Raw genomic sequence first — 20524 nt, forward strand, 5'->3', positions numbered from 1 at the left:
CCGTCTCTGGTCAAACCACTTCTTTTATACATTTTTCAGTCACATGTGATAAGAGTTTTAAGAATAGGGAGGGAAAGAAAATTACTATCAACTCAAGGAATATTAGGAAACTTACCCCAGAGGCTTTAGGACCATGGCTTCAACCCCTGACTGAAAATGTTAATGATCTGGTATTGGTGGATGATATTGTTGATATCTTCCAGCAAACTGTGCAAAAGGCCACTGATACTTTGGTGTCATTGAGAACCAAGCAGGTGGTGGAGAGACAGGCCAATACTTGTTTCACTCCAGACCTACAAATCCTTAAAAGCTCTACAACGAAGTGCCTTTATATTTGGAAATCATCACATGATTAGTATGACAAGGAGACCTATAAGAGGGCAGCAAAGAAATTTAAAGAAGCAGTTATTACAGCAAAAAGAACTGTTTTTGATGAAAGTATCAATAAAGCACAATCAGAATCGAAAGAACTTTACAATTTTTTAAAAGAATTGGAACATCCGTGTAAGAATAAACCAGACATCATTAATAAAGACGCTGCCTCGTGTACATCTATGCAAGAAGCAATTATTGGTAAACTTAATCAGATTAAATTTAACATGGAAACCGCTAAGAAGACCATTGAATCTATTATAGAGGGTTCGGCAGCAGTTATAAATATGTCTGTAGAATCAGAGAAACTTATTTTCTTTAAGCCTATTTTGGAATCTGTGTTGGCTTTGATTAAAAAAAATCTTGAACCCACATTCTGTAAGGGGGATCTGTGCCCTGCAATGGTGATAACATCCTATTCTCCCTTGTTGATAGGCGCATTGTGTACATTTGTTAATGCCTTGTTTAGAGAAACTCATGCGTCTTTGTGCATTAAGAGTGCTTGGATTACACAATTACTTAAAAAACCTAGTTTATAGGGAATCAGGAACTGTTGACGCCTGGATAATGGCTAACCCAGAGAGCCGGGATTACACCTACTACTCCAACGCACATGGGGGACACTCCCGAATCGACCTCCTGCTAACTACGAGTGCACTATTCCCCTGCCTAAGTAAGGTCGAAATTCACAAGTGCATGGTATACGACCACACACCAGTCTCGGCTGACCTCTCGATCTTGGGAGCCCCCAACCCGTTAAATACTGGAAGCTTAATGATTCCCTTTTACTAGACCAGGTAATTAGGGACGAGGTGGAAGACGGCTTGATTAACTATTTCAAGGAAAACGCCATCCCCAAAATCACAGTAGGGATAGTATGGGAGGCTATGAAGCCGGTAACAAGAGGAGTGCTCATCAGCTCTGCCACCGAACAATTTCCGGATTTCCAAGCTCCACACATCGGCACTGGAATCCAAGGTTTCCACCCTAGAGAAGGAACTAAAGGCCCAATATTCCAGCCAGGCAGATAGGGAACTAATAAAGGCCAGGAGAGCCCTGGAGATGCACTGGGATGACCGCACAGCTAAGGCGCTCGCGTACACAAAGCAATTTTATTATCACAAAAGTAACAAGCCAAACCGTATTCTTGCATATAAACTACAGAAGACACACAGCAGGAACAATATCGTTCGCCTCAGAGGGCTGGACGGGAAAGTCAAATATACCACCCCAGACATAAGAGATTTTAGTGAACCATCCCGGATCCATTATGCAAGGCCCGCCCTCGTCTCCAGAAGAGATAGCCCAGCAGCACCACTACCTCCAACCCTTCCGCTCCCCGTCTGTTACCAGCCCCCTTGAATCCTTGGAGGCCCCGATCGCCTGAGAAGCTATAAAATCCTTAAAGAATACCGGCCCAGGCCCTGATGGGTCGACGACTAAATTATATAAAACATTTGCACACGTCCCAAACCCCAGCTAACACTGCTATTTAACTCCTTCCTGAACACTGAGAGAGTGACAAAATGTATGGCCGAATCAACTACCATCTTAATCCAGAAACGAGAGAAGGACACCGAGCAAGCGACCTCATACAGGCCAATAACACTTATGAACACAGAGGGGAAAGTGTACTCCAAGGTGCTAGCATCCAGACTGGGAGGGGTTCTCCCCGAACTAATATCCAAAGATCAGACATACTTTATACCCGGCAGAGGCACACACGATAATATCAGAAGAACATTAAATCTTATAGAATCTGCCAATAGAATGGGGGTAGAGCTACTGATCATCTCCCTAGATGCGCATAAAGCGTTCGACTTGGTAAATTGGGACTACATCCGAAATACTCTTATACGTATGGGGCTGGGGCACAACTTCATAAAATGGACTATGGCAAATTACGCAATCCAATCTACACAGCTTCGAATCAATGGCATAAAATCAGAGGCCATTCCTATATCTAGAGGCACACTCAAGGGCTGCCCTCTATCCCCCCCTGGTGTTTGCTCTGTCTATGGAGCCATTCGCCAAGAGGATCCGACAAAAGGCAACCATCAAAAGCGATCATCGTGGGAGGGACAGAATATAAAACCGCACTAGATGCGGACGACCTGCTCTTAACCATCACCAATCCGGACACATCCCTGCAACCTCTATTAGAGGAGCTTGAAGCCTTTGGGGCAGTCTCCGGGTTTAAGGTGAACTATGATAAGTCCTCAGCCTTGCCGATCAATCTAACAAAGCGTCAAAGGGCCATCCTCGGCCCTGAAGTCCCCATCCCATGGGCCGGGTCCACTATTGAATACCTGGGGGTTTGCATCCCTAAAGCCAGTGCCCAGATCTATACACACGTTTCCACAATTATTCAAAGACCTAGAGACAGACCTGAAGCATTGGAATGACCAAGAAATCTCCTGGCTGGGCCGAGTAGCGGCAGTACAGATGAACCTGCTCCCGAGGCTACTCTATCAATGCCTGACGCTCCCAACTCACATTCCAGAGGGGGACCTTAACTCCCTACAGCGGGAAATCATGAAGTTTATATAGAGGGGGAAAAGACCCTGCATCGCAAAGAAAATTATGACCTGCAGTCGACACTTGGGTGGCCTGGGAGCCCCGGATATATCCCGATACAGGTGAGCAGCCCAACTATCACATGCCTTCACTTGGTCCCGCACCGTGGATCGACCATGCTGGCGCAACTAGAGGAGGCATGGTGTAAGCCAACCGTGTCCGATTTGCCTCACATTCAAACCTGGAAAGCCTCCCTAGCCTAAACCCATTACCAGCAACATGTAATATGGTGGAAAGCTGGAAAGCAGCCGCCACGAAATGGGTAATTACAAGCTCATTGGGCCCACTGACGCCATTATGCGACAACCCGGGATTCTCCCCAGGTCTCTGTAACCGCAGCTTTGCCTTCTGGAAGGCTTGCGGCCTCTGGAAAATTTCAGACTTCCTTGAGGGAGGTCATCCTCTCTTGTTCGAGGACTGCAAAGTAAAGTTCAAAATCCCAGAGGAGGAAATATTTCAATACTCACAGATCCGCCATTGGATCTCACAGCAAGTAATTAAAGAATGAGGCTTCAGAAACCTAATACCCCTAGAGCTCACACTAATAACAACTCCTCCGAAGGGGAAAACCTCCGCCCTCTACAAACTCCTGGAAAAATCGAATCCAGAAGCAAAGGAAAGATACATGACCAACTGGGAAAAAGACTTGGGGCACCCTCTGGACCTAGTGGCATGGAATAGAATATGGAAAAGGCTTCACAAAAGTACCCAATGCATCACCAACAGGGATGGAGGGTACAAGGTGTGCTACAGGTACTACATCATGCTGGCTCAGCTGCATACATCTGGCTCCACCCCCTCCCCGAACTGCTGGAGAGGCTGTCCCCAAGAGGGATCGCAATTCCACCTCCTCTGGGAAGGTCTGAAAGCAGCACACTACTGGAGAGGTGTGCTGAGCCATATTCAATCAATCACTGGTCTTTCCATCCCATGGGAGCCCAGAATTATTCTTCTGGGGGAAACGGGGGACAGGGACATGCCCCTGTCAGGCAACATGGCTCATCTATGTACTCAACTGCTAACAGCAGCCAAGATAGCCCTCACTAGACTTTGGAAGCATCCCGAGGGACCCTCCATACCACTATGGTGGGCTAAGTGCTGGGACATTGTCACAGCGGAAAAGAGTACAGCACTCTGCATGGGTAACAAACCTTTTCCGGAACATATGGACCCCCTTCATGGACCACGCAGAGCCTTTACCCGGACTTACATACAGGCCCCCAATCACCCATTGGTTGGACTGACCACCGAGATAAGGGACGTCTGCCACGCAGGAATTGCACGCACCACCCCCAGGAGGGACATCCCTACATCCCTAATCCCCGAACAGTCTGAGCACCATGCCATGCAACTAATGAATTTGGCCGTATTATGATTTGCCAATGATGATGTCTGTTGTTCACCTTGTTTAAAAAACTAATAAAATATCTATGTTGAAAAAAAATAGTTTATAACCATTGACACCCCTGAACTACAGGCCTATCACAATACACCTTTTCTATTCAATCCTGGATCGTGTAGTGTATACGCAAGTTGTGACACATCTCAAGACCAATGGGATACTGAATAAATGTCAATCAGGCTTCAGGGAGAATCATGGTACTGAAACAGCTCTACTTGATCTGAAGTCCAGACTGCTACAGCTCATGGATTTATTTATTTATTTACATTTATAAAGCGCTCACACAGCCCGCAGGCATCGAGGCGCTGTTACAGAAATTGTTTGTTTTTTCTTAGTTGCGTAATGGTGTTTTTTTGTCTTAGTTACGGATTTATAATGCGCTTAAACACCCGGAGGTTTCTAAGCGCGGACCCGGGGATCGAACCTGTTGCTGCTTCGTGTCGTCTTGCTTCCAAGACGCGCACGCTGCCGCTGAGCTATCCTCCCGGGATAAGGAGCAGATGGCACTGCTTATGTTGTTAGATCCTTCCGCTGCCTTTGACCTGGTGGACTACTCCTTGTTGGTCTTCAGGTTGAAGGAGGTGGCTCATTTCTCTGACAGTGCTGTCCTATGGATCGAGTCTTTTTTGAGGAATCATTGGTGTGCGTTCAGTAATAAGGCCGCAGAAGCAGAACCGGTCCTTCTGACTCATGGTGTGCCTCAGGGAGCGTGTTTATCACCCTCCCTGTATAACATTTTTACAGGGCCCTTTCTTAATTTATTGGAAGGAAATGAGGAAGCCTTTACTAACTATGCAATGTGTCATCCCCCTGTCTGGTAATTATCAAGAAGATGTCAAGACCATCAATAAAAACTATGGATTGATCCAATCTTGGATGGTAAATAATGGCCCTGGTCTTAATTCTTTTATTTTTTTACTTTTTTCAATGTTTTCCAACAGATACATTAACATTCAATAACTTCAACATAATAAACTTAACCATCCTAAATTCAACAGTAACATAACCATCTCCCTTCCCCCAATCACCCAACAAATATGAAATCCAAACCTAAGATCTAGGAGGAAAGGGTAGAAGAAGGAACAAGAAAAGGAAAAAAAATCAATAAACCTTATAAATACCTTATAGAGCTCAATATTTAACTATAATGAATTTCAGCAAATATATACATACACACAAACATATATATTTATATACAGAACATTGAAAATGTACTTATCTTTTCTTCCATCTTCCCTTCTTGAAACAGGCTTAATCTGGTTCCAAAGTTAGGAATTAGGTTTTCTAAAAAAGAGCTTCCTTTTTCTGAATTGTTAGCACCACTCTTTCAATGTTACAAATTGAGAGCATTTCTTCCATACATGAGTCCAATTTCGGATAACCATCCGACTTCCAATATTATTTTTTTTGTTGCTAAAGCTCCCTTCAAATTAGAGGTTATGTGGTGATGTCCTAACTCCTATAGGATCGTATCTTCTCGCTATATCAATGCCTCGAAGTTAAAATCAATTTCTTCATTCACTACTCAGTTCGTCATTTTGGTTATTCCTTTCCAAAAATCCTTCAACTTGTAGAATTCCCAAATGATGTGCTCCAATGTACCTCGGGCGTGACCACAACCCCAACATGTGTCTGTTAGACTCAAGCCTTGCTTTTTCATTCAAACCAGTGTTCAAAATACTCTGTTCACTATCTTCACTTGACATGCTCTCCCTCCTATATTTAATGACATCCTCTTGATGTTTTCAGAGAGCTTCCCATCTTCCTTGTGTCATTTCTTCATCTAGGCATACAGACCATGCTGTCAGGATCTTATTATTTCCCTCTGAATTCCTTTTTAACAGAGTATACATGTTTGAAGCCATATTCTCTTGACTGCCTATTTTCTTAATGATACTAATTAAGTCTGAATTATCTCGTTTTTGAAGGTTCACTGCACGTTTCAGTTTCCGATATTCGCCATAAGTGCAGTCAGATAAGCTGTATTTTACTTTTAATTCTTGAAATGTTTTCCACCTTTCTCCTTCAAACATGTCTTCAACCTTTTTTAGTTCCTGTCAGACACCAATTTATCCCAAACATTGTTTTGTTCGTTATTTTAATTGAAGGATTCAGCCATATTGAAGACAAGTTTATTAGGCCTGGCCTAGACAGCAATGCCACTTCAAACGCTCTCCACGTAGTTCTCAGAAACTCAGTCAGAGCAGATTGATTTCCATAGGCTGCGTTTGTGGTTGATAGGACTGCTCATGTGTTCAACGGTCGTTCCAGGCTTGTCTCTGCCACAGCCCACTCATCTTCCTCTTCTTCAATGAATGGCATAATATGTCGCAATGTGAATGCTTGATGGTATCATTCAAAATTTGGAATGTTTATTCCCCCCCTATCGTTCTGTAGTTTCTATAACTTCAATCTCGTTATCTTTTTTTCTAACAAAAATGATTGGATCAGACTATCCAATTACCTCAACATCGATTTCTTCACAGGTAGAGGGATCATACTCATAACATAAGTTATATTCGGTGTTAACATCATCTTAATAGCATTCATCTCCCTCCCAGTGACAGTATAAGTGATTCCCACCACTCTAATTCCAGTGTTATTTTTTTTATTGTCAAATTCATATTCAGGTTAATCATTTTCTTGATATCCCTTGTGATCCATATTCCTAAATATTTCATCCTAATAGGACACCATCTGAAGCCATAGCTCCTTTACAGCATTCCGCTAGTCGATTGAGTGCAAGGCAATGCCTCAGATTTTTACCAGTTTATCTAATAATTTGAGACCGAACCAACATCCTCGATCAAGCTCATCAGGGCAGGGATAGATGTTATAAGGTCTTGAATGACCACTAAAAGATCATCAGTGTACAACCAAAGCTTCTGGCAAAGTCCATTAAAGGTAATTCCAGTGATTTTATTGTCAGCTGCTCTTATTGCCACTGCCAACGGTTCCACTGAAATCAAAAAAAGCAAAGGGGATAATGGGCAACCTTGGCGTGTCCCACACTGCAGGTCAAATTTGCTTGATATTCTTCCGTTTGTGTTAATATCTGCCGTGGGGTTTGTATAAAGCACTCTAATCCATATCAATTATTCACTACCGAAATTCATCTTCTCCGTTGTTCTCAGCAAAAACTCTCAACAAACCCAATCAAAGGCCTTTTCTGCGTGTAGGGACAGAACAACTGATTCCACATGCAATTATTTTTAAGCCGATACACTTCTTTTTATAAAACCCGCTTGGTTTGGATATATTAACCTCAGGAGAATCTTGTCCAATCTATTTACCAGGATTTTGGATAATGGTGGTTGGTACAGAGGCTACATTACGCAAAATGGGACCAGATCACTCTCATTTTGATATTGCAGAATGCAATATCAAAACAAAAGATAACGTTAAAACTTTGGAGTATATTTTGATTGTAATTTAAATATGCAGGCTCATGTGAGTAGCTTGGTATCATCTACCACATATTATATCAAGCTGCTGGTTCAGCCACGTCCTTTTATTTCTAGGGTCAACTCTGAGACGTTAGCAAGAGCTGTAATTGGTTCTAAAATTGACTATTGTAGCAGTTTTGAGAAACCTGAAGGTGTCTCCCTGTCTAAACCTCGAGGATCCATTATCCAGGTGGCCAGGACACGGCCATCGCTATTGTATCCAGTTCCTGGGGGTGGACCAGTGAGGGAGGATTACCTGGATGGGGGGTCTTTGGGGAGAAAAAGTGGGACACCGACGGGTGGGATTCGTTATCCCCCTTCCTTTGACACCTTTTCCCCACCCTCTCATGTAGGACATGCAATGTCCTTCTTAAAATACTGGACAAAGCAGCATATAAACAATATCAATCATTCATCGAAGTAGAAAACATTTAACATGTCAAAAAGTCAGGCTTTAGGCCAAATTATAGCACACTCTTATAGATCATCAGTCTCATATGCTACAAATCATTGAGGAAGGCAATGTGGGCATTCTAACCCAGTTGGATCTATCCATCACATCTGACCATGGCATTCTGAAAGAAAGGTATTACCCAAATTGGTCATTTACAATTACTCGAATGAACAATTGACTGAATTTAAAGGGTCACAATTGACCTTATTATATATATATATATATATATATATATATATATATATATATATATATATGGGTTTTGGCGTTGGGTGGGGGGTTGTGGGGGGTTTCCCCCCATATATATGTTACAACTGACCATCACAATTCGGTCAATTGTGAAAAGGTCAATTGTAATTCGAACAGTTGTAAAACAAACAATTCGTATACAACCGAAAGAAACGCTGGGCCACTCAGGTCAATGCTCGGATCAGGCGGTAGAATGGTTCCTTTCATTTTCATCGGACAGGGAAGTGGGAATCCAATGGGGCGATGTACGATCTCCCAAGTCCCCCATATGGTGTGGTGTTCCACAAGGGGCAAGTCTTTCCCCATTACTCTTCCGTCACGACCACAGACCTTAATTCCATGGGCCTGGTCTCTTGCCCCCGCCTTAGTGCTCCAAAGCACCATCCGAAGCACCATGGGTGGCCCTGGGCTAGGTTACAAGCAGGGGCAAGGTGGGCCAAAGCATGGCAGGAATGGCGGCATGCCAAAAACACTTGAAGGAACGGTCATTCCATTCCTGGGCATTCAGTGGTTAATAAGCCTGGGACAGGACTTTTAAGGGTTAATGAGATCACGTTAGGTACATTCTGCTCCACTCAGCCTCTTCAAGATGGAGGCACTACTTTTGCTGGCATCTTTAGTTACAGGCCAGTCTTTTGGGTGTGGCCGGGGTGTCTTACTATAAATAGCCCCGCCCCAACCAAGACCCTCGCTTCGCGTCGTTCTGCAGATGCAGCGTGACACTCCCGGCATCGTTCCTGTGGGAAAAGAAAGCAGAAGTTAAGTTAAGGATTACACGCGCGTGGCCCCTCTCATCTCCAGCAGCTCTTACCTGCATGTATACAGATCCTCGCGATTACGCCGTTCAGGAACCCTCGTTTTTCTAGCCATCCATCCCGGTGATCAGCTGCAGCCTCCAGGACCTCCAACAGCTCCGCGCTTCGCTCATCAGTTGTTGCAGCCGCATGTCACGTTTCTCCATCCAGCGAGCGGCCTCTTCACGACATTCTTTCACTGCTGGCAGCGCTCCTGAATAAAAGGGTAAAAAAGAATTTAGACAAGGTCAGTGAACAACAGGCAATTCTCCGTGATCTTTATAGGAGCACAAGCACCAAGGACAGCTAAAAGCAATATAGCGCTGAAAGAGGACTTTCAAAGCAAAGGCGCTAAGGCAGCAAAAGCAACAAGAGGTGGAAAAAACACCCAAAAGGCGCCACGACGGAAAGCATAAGGCACGCATTGGGACATTGAGGCATTGGAACAGTACTAAAGCGCCTAGAAACCCAACACAAAAAAGAACAGTTACGTGAGCGCTTTCTTCAACCTACCTGATAGAACTCTTATAAAGACTTTCACGCCGCAGCAGGTCTGGGCGGAACTCAAAAACAGCCAGTGAAGTAACTGGTTGCATCTAAGCGCCCCTGTTGAGATCAAGCAGGATGGAGAGCTTCCTGTAACATAAAAGCAGGTGACAGAGGACCCAGAGGTTGGGGATTATGGGAGGTACTGGGTGGTGGTTCTTACCCGCACATCAAAGTAGCTGACATACCTGTCCATTTCCTTGCAGATACACGCTCACAGTTCAGTACTCCAGAGCATACTGGAGGGGGCACAGAGAAGAGGATTCCTGGTGCCCCTGCAGAGCAAAGGTGAGCGTTGCATCTTCCATCTCTATGTCAGACCCCTCTGTTCGCTTCTGGATGACCTGCGTGTGTTTTTCACGAATTACTCTGATGACACACAGTTAGACATTGAAATCACAGGAGCATATGATAAAGATGCAGCAACTCTATCAACGACTTAGCATCTCATAGAGACTCGAATGTCAACAAACTGGTTATGCATGAATGGGGAAAAACTGAGTTAATGATCTTCGGTTCAACACCCCCACGTGCCAAACTAGACACTGAATATTCTAAATTTAAAATTTGTGCAAACTGCATACATGTCCTTGATAAGACGATGGGAATCCTACTGGTGGCTACCCTTGTCTCCGACGCACACGTTAATCAGATGACTAAAAGTTGCAATTACTCCCTTCATATTTTGAAAAACATCTGCCCTTACATATCACAGAATAACATAGCAACCATCACCCGAGCTACGGTATTATGCAAATTGGACTACTGTAACTCCCTGTTGATTGGTGCCTCACGCACCAATATGGATAAGTGTCAGGTGATACAAAACAACGCTGTGAGTATTGTGAACAAATTCGCAAAACACAAACACACACACAGCACAGGAAGAACCTATATTGGTTATCTGTCCAAGACAGAATTCATTTCAAAATTAGATCAATTGTCCATAAATGTGTACACGGAACTGCCGCACTCTATCCAAAAAACCTGATACCCCAGTACCTACCCACCAGAGCACTGCGTTCAGCAGGAAAAAAAACGGATCAAATGCCCAAGATACAAGCGAGAAAAAGGATTAGGAAAATCTTTCACAGCCAAGGTAGCCAAATTCTGGCACCTCATACCCACTACTCTTACCGAGGACAGCAATTTGAAAACCTTCAAGAAAGCCTTGAAAACTTTCAAGAAAGCCTTGAAAACTAATTTATTTAGGTACCTCTCCAGTCCCACCTGGTTTCTCCCCCTCTGTTTCTGACCTGTATCGTTATATATGGACTGTCTTTTGTGTTTTTGTTACAGCGCCCCGATGCCTACGCGCTTTCGGCACTCTATAAATACATAAATAAAATAAATAAATTCAAAAACACTGCCCCTTCTGACACGAACACCAACGCACCACACAATAGACAGCAGACTAATGTTAAACCTGTGTACATGACATCCCAACCCGAGGGTCAGGCAAAATCAGGCAATTGACTCAATTGACATACACCTGACAGCCCTTCCTTTTCCCCACAGGGATAAAAGGTGGCGCAAGAGAGCTCAGTACGAGCAAGGCGAGCACGGCAGACAGCACAACGAGACGGTTAACCAGGCACAGCAGTTCAAGCAAAGGCAAAAGGTGGCAGGAATCAAGTGGGTGGCGAGGAGAGAAGTGACCTAGCCCTTTTCATCCCAGGCCCGTGGAACCTTCGAGGATGAAAATCTAAGACTGCGAACAATAGCACGACTGTCTTGCAGCAGATGTCAACGGCACATTGGGTAAGCCTATGCCGATAAGCAGGAGCGAGGGAAGCTCCAGCACCCGTGGTACCGGCCTTGACTCCAGAAAAGCCAAGAGGCTCATCACAGCCGGTGAGTCGAGGTGAGAATCGATAAGAACCCGGCTGTGTTGAATGAGAAGCGTAAAGTGGCAAGTCTGAACCAGGTTTAATGAACTGTGTAAAGAACTGTAAAAAGTGTTAAGGGGAGACCGGCTGCAGAGGGAAAACCACGTGATTGCTAACTCAAGAGATTCTGGTCGATCCCCATCAGAGTGAAAATACGGGTACCAGAAGGCTGTAAGAGAGTTGCCGAAAGCAGTCAAAGTGGTCAGACAGGAGGTCTAGTAAAATCCCCATACAATCGAAAGACTTTAATCTACACCAGTGTGAAATCAAGGGGAATGAATACGCAAATGCAAGCAAGTGAAGTTGGCAAGAGTGAGCGCAACCAAGGGATGCTGACAAGAAGGGGGCAAGTACAAAGTCCCAGGAAACAGTGTGTTGACAAGAGTGAACCCGGCAGAGGGATGCCCACTAGAACTGTTTGAAAAGACACCAAGATTTGTGAGCAGAGGAGTAGCTGTAGTAAACCCAGAGAAGGGAGGTTGAAAATAAATAAGGGTCAGTGCCCAGAATGGGGGTACCCAGGGTTGAAGCCATCACCCTACGTAAAATCGTGGTAAACAATTGAGAAGGGTCAGTGCCCAGAAGAAGGGGACCCAGGGGTAAACCCATCACACAGTGAACATTGGAAACAAATGTTCATTTGTTAAAGGAACTTTATTTTGGAACCAGAGAGACACTCGAAAGCGAGAAAACATAGCTATCCAGGATCTTGATATCAATAAAGAACTTTCTAGGGATTAGCGCCCAGAAGAAGGGAATCCTGGGGTGAAAGCCGTCACCCAAAGGCCATGGAATAGAGATTGTGTATGTGTTTTGTTATTTGAACATGTCAGGCCACGAAGGCAAGAGACTTTCAAAGGAAACGAGACTTGGCCATCCTCAGTCTTGAGAACTGACAATGGAACTGTCGTCTCATGCTGGAGAAGCCCAAGACTGTACTTTGCGCCAAGCTCCCGTCTTACCCCAAACTCAAAACGTGGGGAAGAAAGGCCCAGGCTACTGCTTCCTGACATATTATTTAAGAACACTTCTTTCTTTTCTTGAGAACTATCCCACACCCCTTTTTGTATTCTTTGCAAGGTTTGGCAATAGGTTTCTTAGTATATGCCCTTTTATTTTGACACAACGCCACAAGGACTGCCTTATTTTCATTTGATGTTCAACGCTTGCTCCCATCTTAGATTTAGGTTTAAACTAGGTGTTTTTCCAACCTGCATACACCATTAATTGTTCAATAAACACCCTTAAACTGTGATCACTTGTGTCTGTCTTACTTGTTGACCACCATGAGTTCCTCACACAGTTTACTGGTGGACATAGCTAAATGTGATTGCAGTAGGCTCCAGATCATACAGAATAGTGTGGTAAGAGTGATCAGTGGCCTTAATAGGAGAGATCACGTGACTGAGGCCAGGTAGGTGCAGTTTACATTGACGCCGTATAGATGCAAGAATCGATTTTTGGCTCCTGCTCATACTACATAAATGCTTGATAGGGACTAGCCCACTATATGCTGGCTAAACAATATACGCCAAGTACCCAATTACACTCCAAAGATAATGCCCTGAGATGCTCCATAAATTATATTAATACTCTGCTTGCACCAAGTGATATTGTTACCAATCCATGTGTTTTGTATCACTCAGACTCACTGCACATAGCTCCACCTGTACTTACCTCAGTAACTTAACAGACCCCACTACCCACTAATACTAAAATAAGCATGGTACCTCAATTCTCATCGACAAAGGAAGTTTCATCATGTGTGGATCCCTATCTAATTGATTGGGACATGACCATACTGATGAAAGCACATTCCGCTAAGGCTGAAATTGAAGGGTCGCCCACTTCAAATTCAAATAGTGTGTTTCTTCTGTTAAACACTAGATCACTAGTGAAACATGCTACACAGATTGCCACACACTTGGAAGAATACAACACTGATATATGTGAACATGCAGCTGCAGGGCCCATACTTAATTTAGCCATCCCTCCAGAATATAAAATGATTAGAAGTGACAGGAAGGAGGGGAGGGGAGGGGGGTTGCCATTATATATAAAGATATTTTTAATATTTGGGAAAGCAAGGAATTTGTTATGGAAGGAGTCGATTCTATCTGTATTAAAATCAGTCTGAATGCTGAGAGTACTTTGAATATACTCTTAATTTATAAACCTACTATATTCATCGATTTTGCTAAGAATATTTCAACCTTCCTACTCTCTTCTTTTAAGGTTAATACTAAATATTTGCTCATGGGAGACCTTAATTTATGGCCCAACCATAAGGAGGATAAGATTGCGCTTGAACTCAAAGACGCATTAGACGAATTGGGATTTTTGTAATTTATCCAAGAGCCAACACATACTTTGGGCCACATCCTGGATTGGGTGCCTGGGCATGCAGTTAACATTAGAGACATATCTGTTCTATCTTGCCCCTGGTCTGACCATTACTTTGTTAACTTCACTATTGTAGTGGATCTTCCTATACAAACTAAACGCCCACATAATGTAGTAGCACTGCATCGTAATCTGAAAAACATCACCCCTGAAAAAACTGAACCATTGCTCAATATCTCATTGAACCATTCTAATGTAAACACTCCTGAAGAATTATCCAATTTGATTTCTATGAATTTGGAAAGAGTTGCTAATATCCTAGCTCCTATTAAAAACAATTTAGTAAAACCTGAAACTAAACGTAATGTCTGGTCCACCTCAGAATTACAATCCCTGAAATCTTTAACACTAAAATCCTACCATGCGTGGAGGAACAAGAGCATACCCATGCTTCTTGAGCATTATAAGTCAGCTGCCTCTTCTTACAAAAAAGCTATCATAGATGCTAAAAGAAACTTTTTAAATAAAAGAATAGAAAGTGCCCAACATAACTCCAAAGAACTCTTTTGTATTCTAAAAGAACAAGAAAGCACTAATCATAGTACCACAGAGAGAAACATCAAGGATAATAATACTTGATATAACGTAATGCAACATGCCATGCATGATAAATTAAACACTATTAAAGAAAATATTGAAAAAAAGTAACATATTAAAAGGTAACAAACATATGTCGGAGGAGTGGACTTATAAAAGATCTCCTGTTATTCCAGTTTTTGATTTTGTACCCATTAATGAAGAAGATCTAGAAATTAACAACTTAAAGGCACAAAATGCAAAGATGACATCTATACCACCATGATGATTAAAACCTGCTCCGCTACTATCATTAGGGCAACTTGTAAATTCATCAATGCCTCTCTATTGACAGGCTCGGTACCTCAAGATCTTAAGAAAGCATGCGTTATGCCAATTCTAAAGAAGCCAGGCCTAACAGTGGATCTCCCTAACAATTATAGGCCCATCACCAATACTGCCTTCTTACTTAAGATCCTTGCTCGCGTGGCCTATATTCAGATATCAGAACATCTAAATAAATGTCCTATCCTAAATGATCATCCGTCCGGATTCCGTGTTGGCTTTGGTACTTGGTGGATCATGCACTCATGTCCACCAGGTTGTATGAGGTTGCTAATTTCCCACCTAATGCAATTGATTGGTTCTCTTCTTTTCTCAACAATCGAGACAGTAGGATGTTATGTGGCATGGCAGAGTCTGAGCCCATTACGATTTCTTGTAGTATCCCACAAGGGGCTTGTGCCTCTCCATGTTTTTATAACATCTTTACTGCTCCATTGTTTGCCATGTTAGATCATGAGAACATAATATTCACTAATTATGCGGATGACATGCAATGTGTCATCCCACTATCTGGTTCACATGACTTGGATGAACTGGCCATTCAAAAAGTCTTTGCTATCATTGAATCTTGGATGGTCATAAATAAACTAGCATTAAATAAATCCAAAACGGAACTTCTTGTTATCGGCTCTTCACAGATATTAACGGAACTTCTTGTTATCGGCTCTTCACAGATATTAAAAAGACTTGGTCCTAGCTATGATAGTTTTCAGATGGGATACGAAACTATCATTCCGCTAAAAAAAGTGAAAACGCTTGGTTTTACGCTTGACCAGAGATTATCTATGAAGCAACATGTGAGCAGCTTAGTCTCATCGTGTGCTTATTATATAAAACTGTTGGCACATTTAATACCTTTTATATCTCAAGAAAATACAGAGAATATTGCTAGAGCTGTAATAGGCTCCAAAATCGACTATTCCTCAAGTCTTTTACTAGGATTGGATAAAACTAGCCTCAATAAACTTAAAGTATATCAAAATAGCGCTGTTAGAATGGTTATAAAACTTAAGCGTAGAGACCACATTACATCAGCTAGACGGGCCTCACACTGGTTGCCAGTGGAGTCTAGAATCCGGTTCAGAACCCTGACGATTATACATAAATCGCTTCATGGCAAAATGCTGGATTATCTACAACAACTCCTTAGCACAAGAATTAATGCAAGAACCCTGAGATCTAATTCTCAACATCGCCTATTTGTTCCAAGATGCCTTACTGGCAAGGTGGCTAAATCCACCTTCTTTGCCATTTGCCCCATCGTATGGAATGCCCTTCCTCTTGAATTGAGATCCATTGACTCGCTTGAGATTTTTAAAAAGAAGTTGAAGACTTATCTTTTTAACTAACTTGTTTTATCTGTTAGCAAATATTTTCATACTCCTCTTATTCTTGATCTTGTTCCTCGGGACCTCCTTGTTGTTCTTGTGTAATTGTCATTTGTCTTGTAGTGCCCTCACGCCCTCGGGTCTATGGCCGCTATACAAATCAATTAAAGTAAAAGTAAAAGTAAAGAAGGACTGATAACCCAATGAAGTATTCGTACCCTTAGGTCATATAACACTAAACAACTCAAAACTTGCACCTACAAACTCATCCAGGTGAATAATTGTTCCTTCTCAGTGGCTGCCCCGAGGGCCTGGAATGACATTGCGCCTAATCTTAGGGAGTTCAGATACACTGCTATCTTCAAAAAGAAGTTGAAGACGTTGCTGTTTAAATAACATGCTTCAATTTTCCTGATTGAAAGCTGCATTTCTTTGCCTCCCTTTTAATGCTGATGAATGTTAGTTTGATGTGTTTGTTGTCTGCTCCCTTAAGCCTCCAGGTCAGTGGTGTGCAATATAAATTATTAAAGTAAAATAAAAGTAAAACTAAAGAAGGAAAATGCCGGAACCACAGTTATTATTAATGCAGATGTTGGTCCTGAGAGGGTCTCTAAAGCTGAGGGCCTTTAATGCAGACACTGCCCAGCGGGAAGCAGCGTGGTATCAAGCTGTCCCCCTGGAGACAGAGGCTCTTCTATTTATGAACTGTGAACGGCTGGCGAGCAACGGAGTGCGTTAGGAGCAAAGGAAGCTCCTTTCCTGATCAGCGCGGGCCGCAAGAAATCCGAAGCAGTCTGCCATGTGAAAGGCAGCAGAAGAAGCATATCTAAGCGTGGTGGCGGATCGAGCGGTTGTGTTTGCAGACACCAGTGAGTTTACCATTAACAGGCAATCCCGGTTCACTCCGTGATTGACCGCTGGCCACTGAAAGCACTTTTGAATACCGAACTAATAGAAGGAAGTCTCATTGGCATAAGCATTAAACTAACCAGAAAGGAAAGGTTACAATCAGTGCTATCTAAGCCAATACTATTGCCAAGACAAAGAGGGGGCAACACTGAAGCATGCTAATTATAAACCCCATTGCCAAGTTAAAGAAGTGGTAATACCGAAGCCAGCCAATTACAAGCAACATTGCCAAAGTAAAGAGGGGGTAATACTTCAAACAGGGTGTAGACTATATTAACTAAACAACAAGAGAGCATTTTTACAGAGGGATTGTAACCCAATAGTTGCACTCTCTTCCTCCCAATTTGCAAGAGTGAGGAAGAGGCAAGAATTGAACAAGAAATCAACAAGCATTGCAAAAGTGGGAAAACAAGAGTGGCAGAAGGGGTGTCCTCCTGATATAGAGTATCAAGGAGGAGAGAAGCATAACCTGCATTGCACATGGCAAGTACAACAGCACCAATGTTTCTCCTGTCTTCCCAGAAGAAGTTATGAATGCTGATGTTCTTGAAAGTAAAGATTGATTGCTACTTGTATTATTGTTAGGAGCGTTTAGTGCCGGAAGGCGAGTATACAAGAGCAGGGACCATTTAGTGGTAGTCGTGCCAGGTTAGTGGACCAGGAAGAAATCATTGAAGTACTACATTGTGGTTGTAGGTTGTGAAGAAGAAGTGGCAAGGTCATTAATGTGCTTCACACATCTGATGTTGATAGAAAAGAATTGTGAAAGTGTTTTGTTTCTCAAGAGGCAGAAGCTATGTTGAACGTGTTGCTATAAGTGGAGAGATAAAAACTGTTTGTCCAATTGAACGGTTGGTTAAAGTCCAGTTGAAAGACCTTTGGAGCATGAAGAACTTTATGATCCAAACTTGGCTACAAAGAGGATCCTGTTTATATGAACTTTTGAGTGAAAATCCTGCTTTAAATCTGGGGAAGGGGAACCAACCCAGGTTACAAGGATATACAGTTATTAGGTCTATGTTAAACTTAACTGTTATTTATGTTACATTTGAATTGCCATATATTTCCTTTATGAGTTTGATGTGTGCACAAGTGTGAGGGACAGATTCCTTATGTTAAAGTGTTTTCTTTAGTTTTTTTGCTAGGTAGGGAAAATCCCTGTTAGGTTAGGGATAGTGAGGCATTTATCAAACCCCTTTGAGTTGATAAAATGGCTTATTGTGAAAAACCTTTACCAAGTTGTCTGCTTCACATTTCTGACCACTCACAGGATGCAGGAAAGAGAGAGGGACTTTATTGCATATGTTATGGGGTTTACCCAAATGTTGTATTTTGGATGGATGTTTTGGATAGCATAGGTTTGGCTGCGGATATTAGTATTAATATTTATTTATTCATTTCATTTATTGATAGCGTCCAGAGGTATCACGGCGGTGGTGCATACTTAGTAGCAAGCGATACGGTACAGTCATGACATGACGGGAGGAAAAAGTCTTATACATATTTGTTGTACAGTACATTTTTCCGTCTTTTTCTAAAGACTAGGTCAGATGGCTCATCTTGGATGCAGGCCGGAAGGGCATTCCAGAGCGTAGGGGCTGTGACCGTAAAGCTAGCTCCCCCTGGTCTTTTTCTGGTGTATCCTGTTGTCGCTAAGGCCAAGGTTGTGGATGAGCGAAGGCAGCATGGTTTGGCATCAAAAACAAGTAACATTATTTTTAGAGGGACGTAATATGGATATCAGTCATAGAATGAAAATGTGGATTGACATAGCTTTTGTTGTTGCTCAAAAACTAATTCTGAATGTGTGGAAAACTAGAAAGAAACCTCAACTCGATAGCTGGATAAACAATCTGCTTGTATTATGCAACTATAAGATAGTAATGTATATAAGTCTAGAGAGAAATGTCTTATATGAAGATATGTGAATATTGTTTAATGACTTGAATTGGGAAATAAGTCTTATGACACCTAAACCTTTAAAATGTGGTTGTGTAAGATTTGTGTACATGCATATTTTTTGTTTTTGTATGGTGTTTGTCCTAGGAACTAATTCAGTACATGTATTTAGCCTATAAAATATGAATATATTGTCTCTTGCTATATATTAGTCTAGTTTAAACAATTTTATCGGTTGTAGTTATGTTGTGTCCTAACTGATGTCTTAAATTGTGCAGATTTTGTATTCTTTTGGGAGCAACAGTAATAGAATAATGCACAGCTTTTACTTTGTATAAATGTTTTTAAATCAAATAATATAAAAAAAAGAAATACAAATTCAGCACTGCAGACTCACTGTAATTTTCTGGTAACTGAATATAGGAGGAAGAAAACGTGTTCTCTATTATCCCCACAGAGGCTACATTTAAGACTTTTCTTCAAAATAAGATGGAAGAACGAAAGTTATTCTATGTATAAGGTGGTCAGACGATTTGGGCATAGACACTCTAAGGAGAATGGTGATTGGTATTAGTGCGACAATGCATGGTCTCTTACATATGCAGCTAAGAGTCATTCAGTTTAGAAGCCACAAATTGTTCCATCAAACCCATGGTTCTGTAGGTGCAGGATTTTGCACCGACTGAAGAGGACTGGAAGCTGTATGGATCTTTTCATTCCGCCTCAATTAACCAAAAATTATAATGATGCCCGAGATCTGTTCTCCTTTGGTCAAGGTTTTTAGGATCTTGGGTCCTGCCTTTTAAATTGACCGCTTGCTCATACACCCTTTCTGTGACTGCCCTTTATGCACTCAGTGAAAATGTTATCAATCTGAAATACTCAGAAGACATTTATTTTTGCAATGTCTCCTTATTGGATTCTGCTTGATCTTAAAATCAGTCTTCTCAGCCACAATTTATCAAATGGCTAAGGTGTTGGCACACACAGTCGTACTCGAAAAAGTACATTTCAGGAGGATTTTAACTGAAAAGACATTGCAGGTCTAAGTAGCTCAGAGGGCCTGCTAATTATTTCAGAGATTTGATACAACCTACATACAGTCACAGGTTTGAATTGCGGTGGGGCTGACTCACACACATATCCTGCCAAGGTTGATACAGTGAGTAACAAGAAATTGGATATTAATAACAGCTATTATTACACTGCTGATGAGAGTGAGGAATCAGAAAGAAAGCGCTATATGCAAATGTTACCTTATCATTGTTCGGCCAGACATTGTGATGATATCTGTGTTTGAAATGTACAGTCCTTTTCACGAACACGCTATCCTTTTTCTGAAAGTTTGTCACCCACACATTTCAAACTCACTATTCCATTTCAAGTATGACCTTA

At 42.2% G+C, this 20524-nt stretch overlaps 1 protein-coding gene across 1 annotated transcript in view; it reads right to left on the reverse strand.

Moving 5' to 3' along the window:
- The window catches only part of DNAH3 (dynein axonemal heavy chain 3), a 1861430-nt gene that overhangs the window by 768671 nt on the left and 1072235 nt on the right, over window positions 1-20524 (reverse strand). The gene's annotated exons all lie outside the window — the stretch shown is intronic.

The sequence above is a fragment of the Ambystoma mexicanum genome, chromosome 2q (genome assembly GCF_040938575.1).
Source record: "Ambystoma mexicanum isolate Mex_15411 chromosome 2q, UKY_AmexF1_1, whole genome shotgun sequence".
Classification (NCBI taxonomy): Eukaryota; Metazoa; Chordata; class Amphibia; order Caudata; family Ambystomatidae; genus Ambystoma; species Ambystoma mexicanum.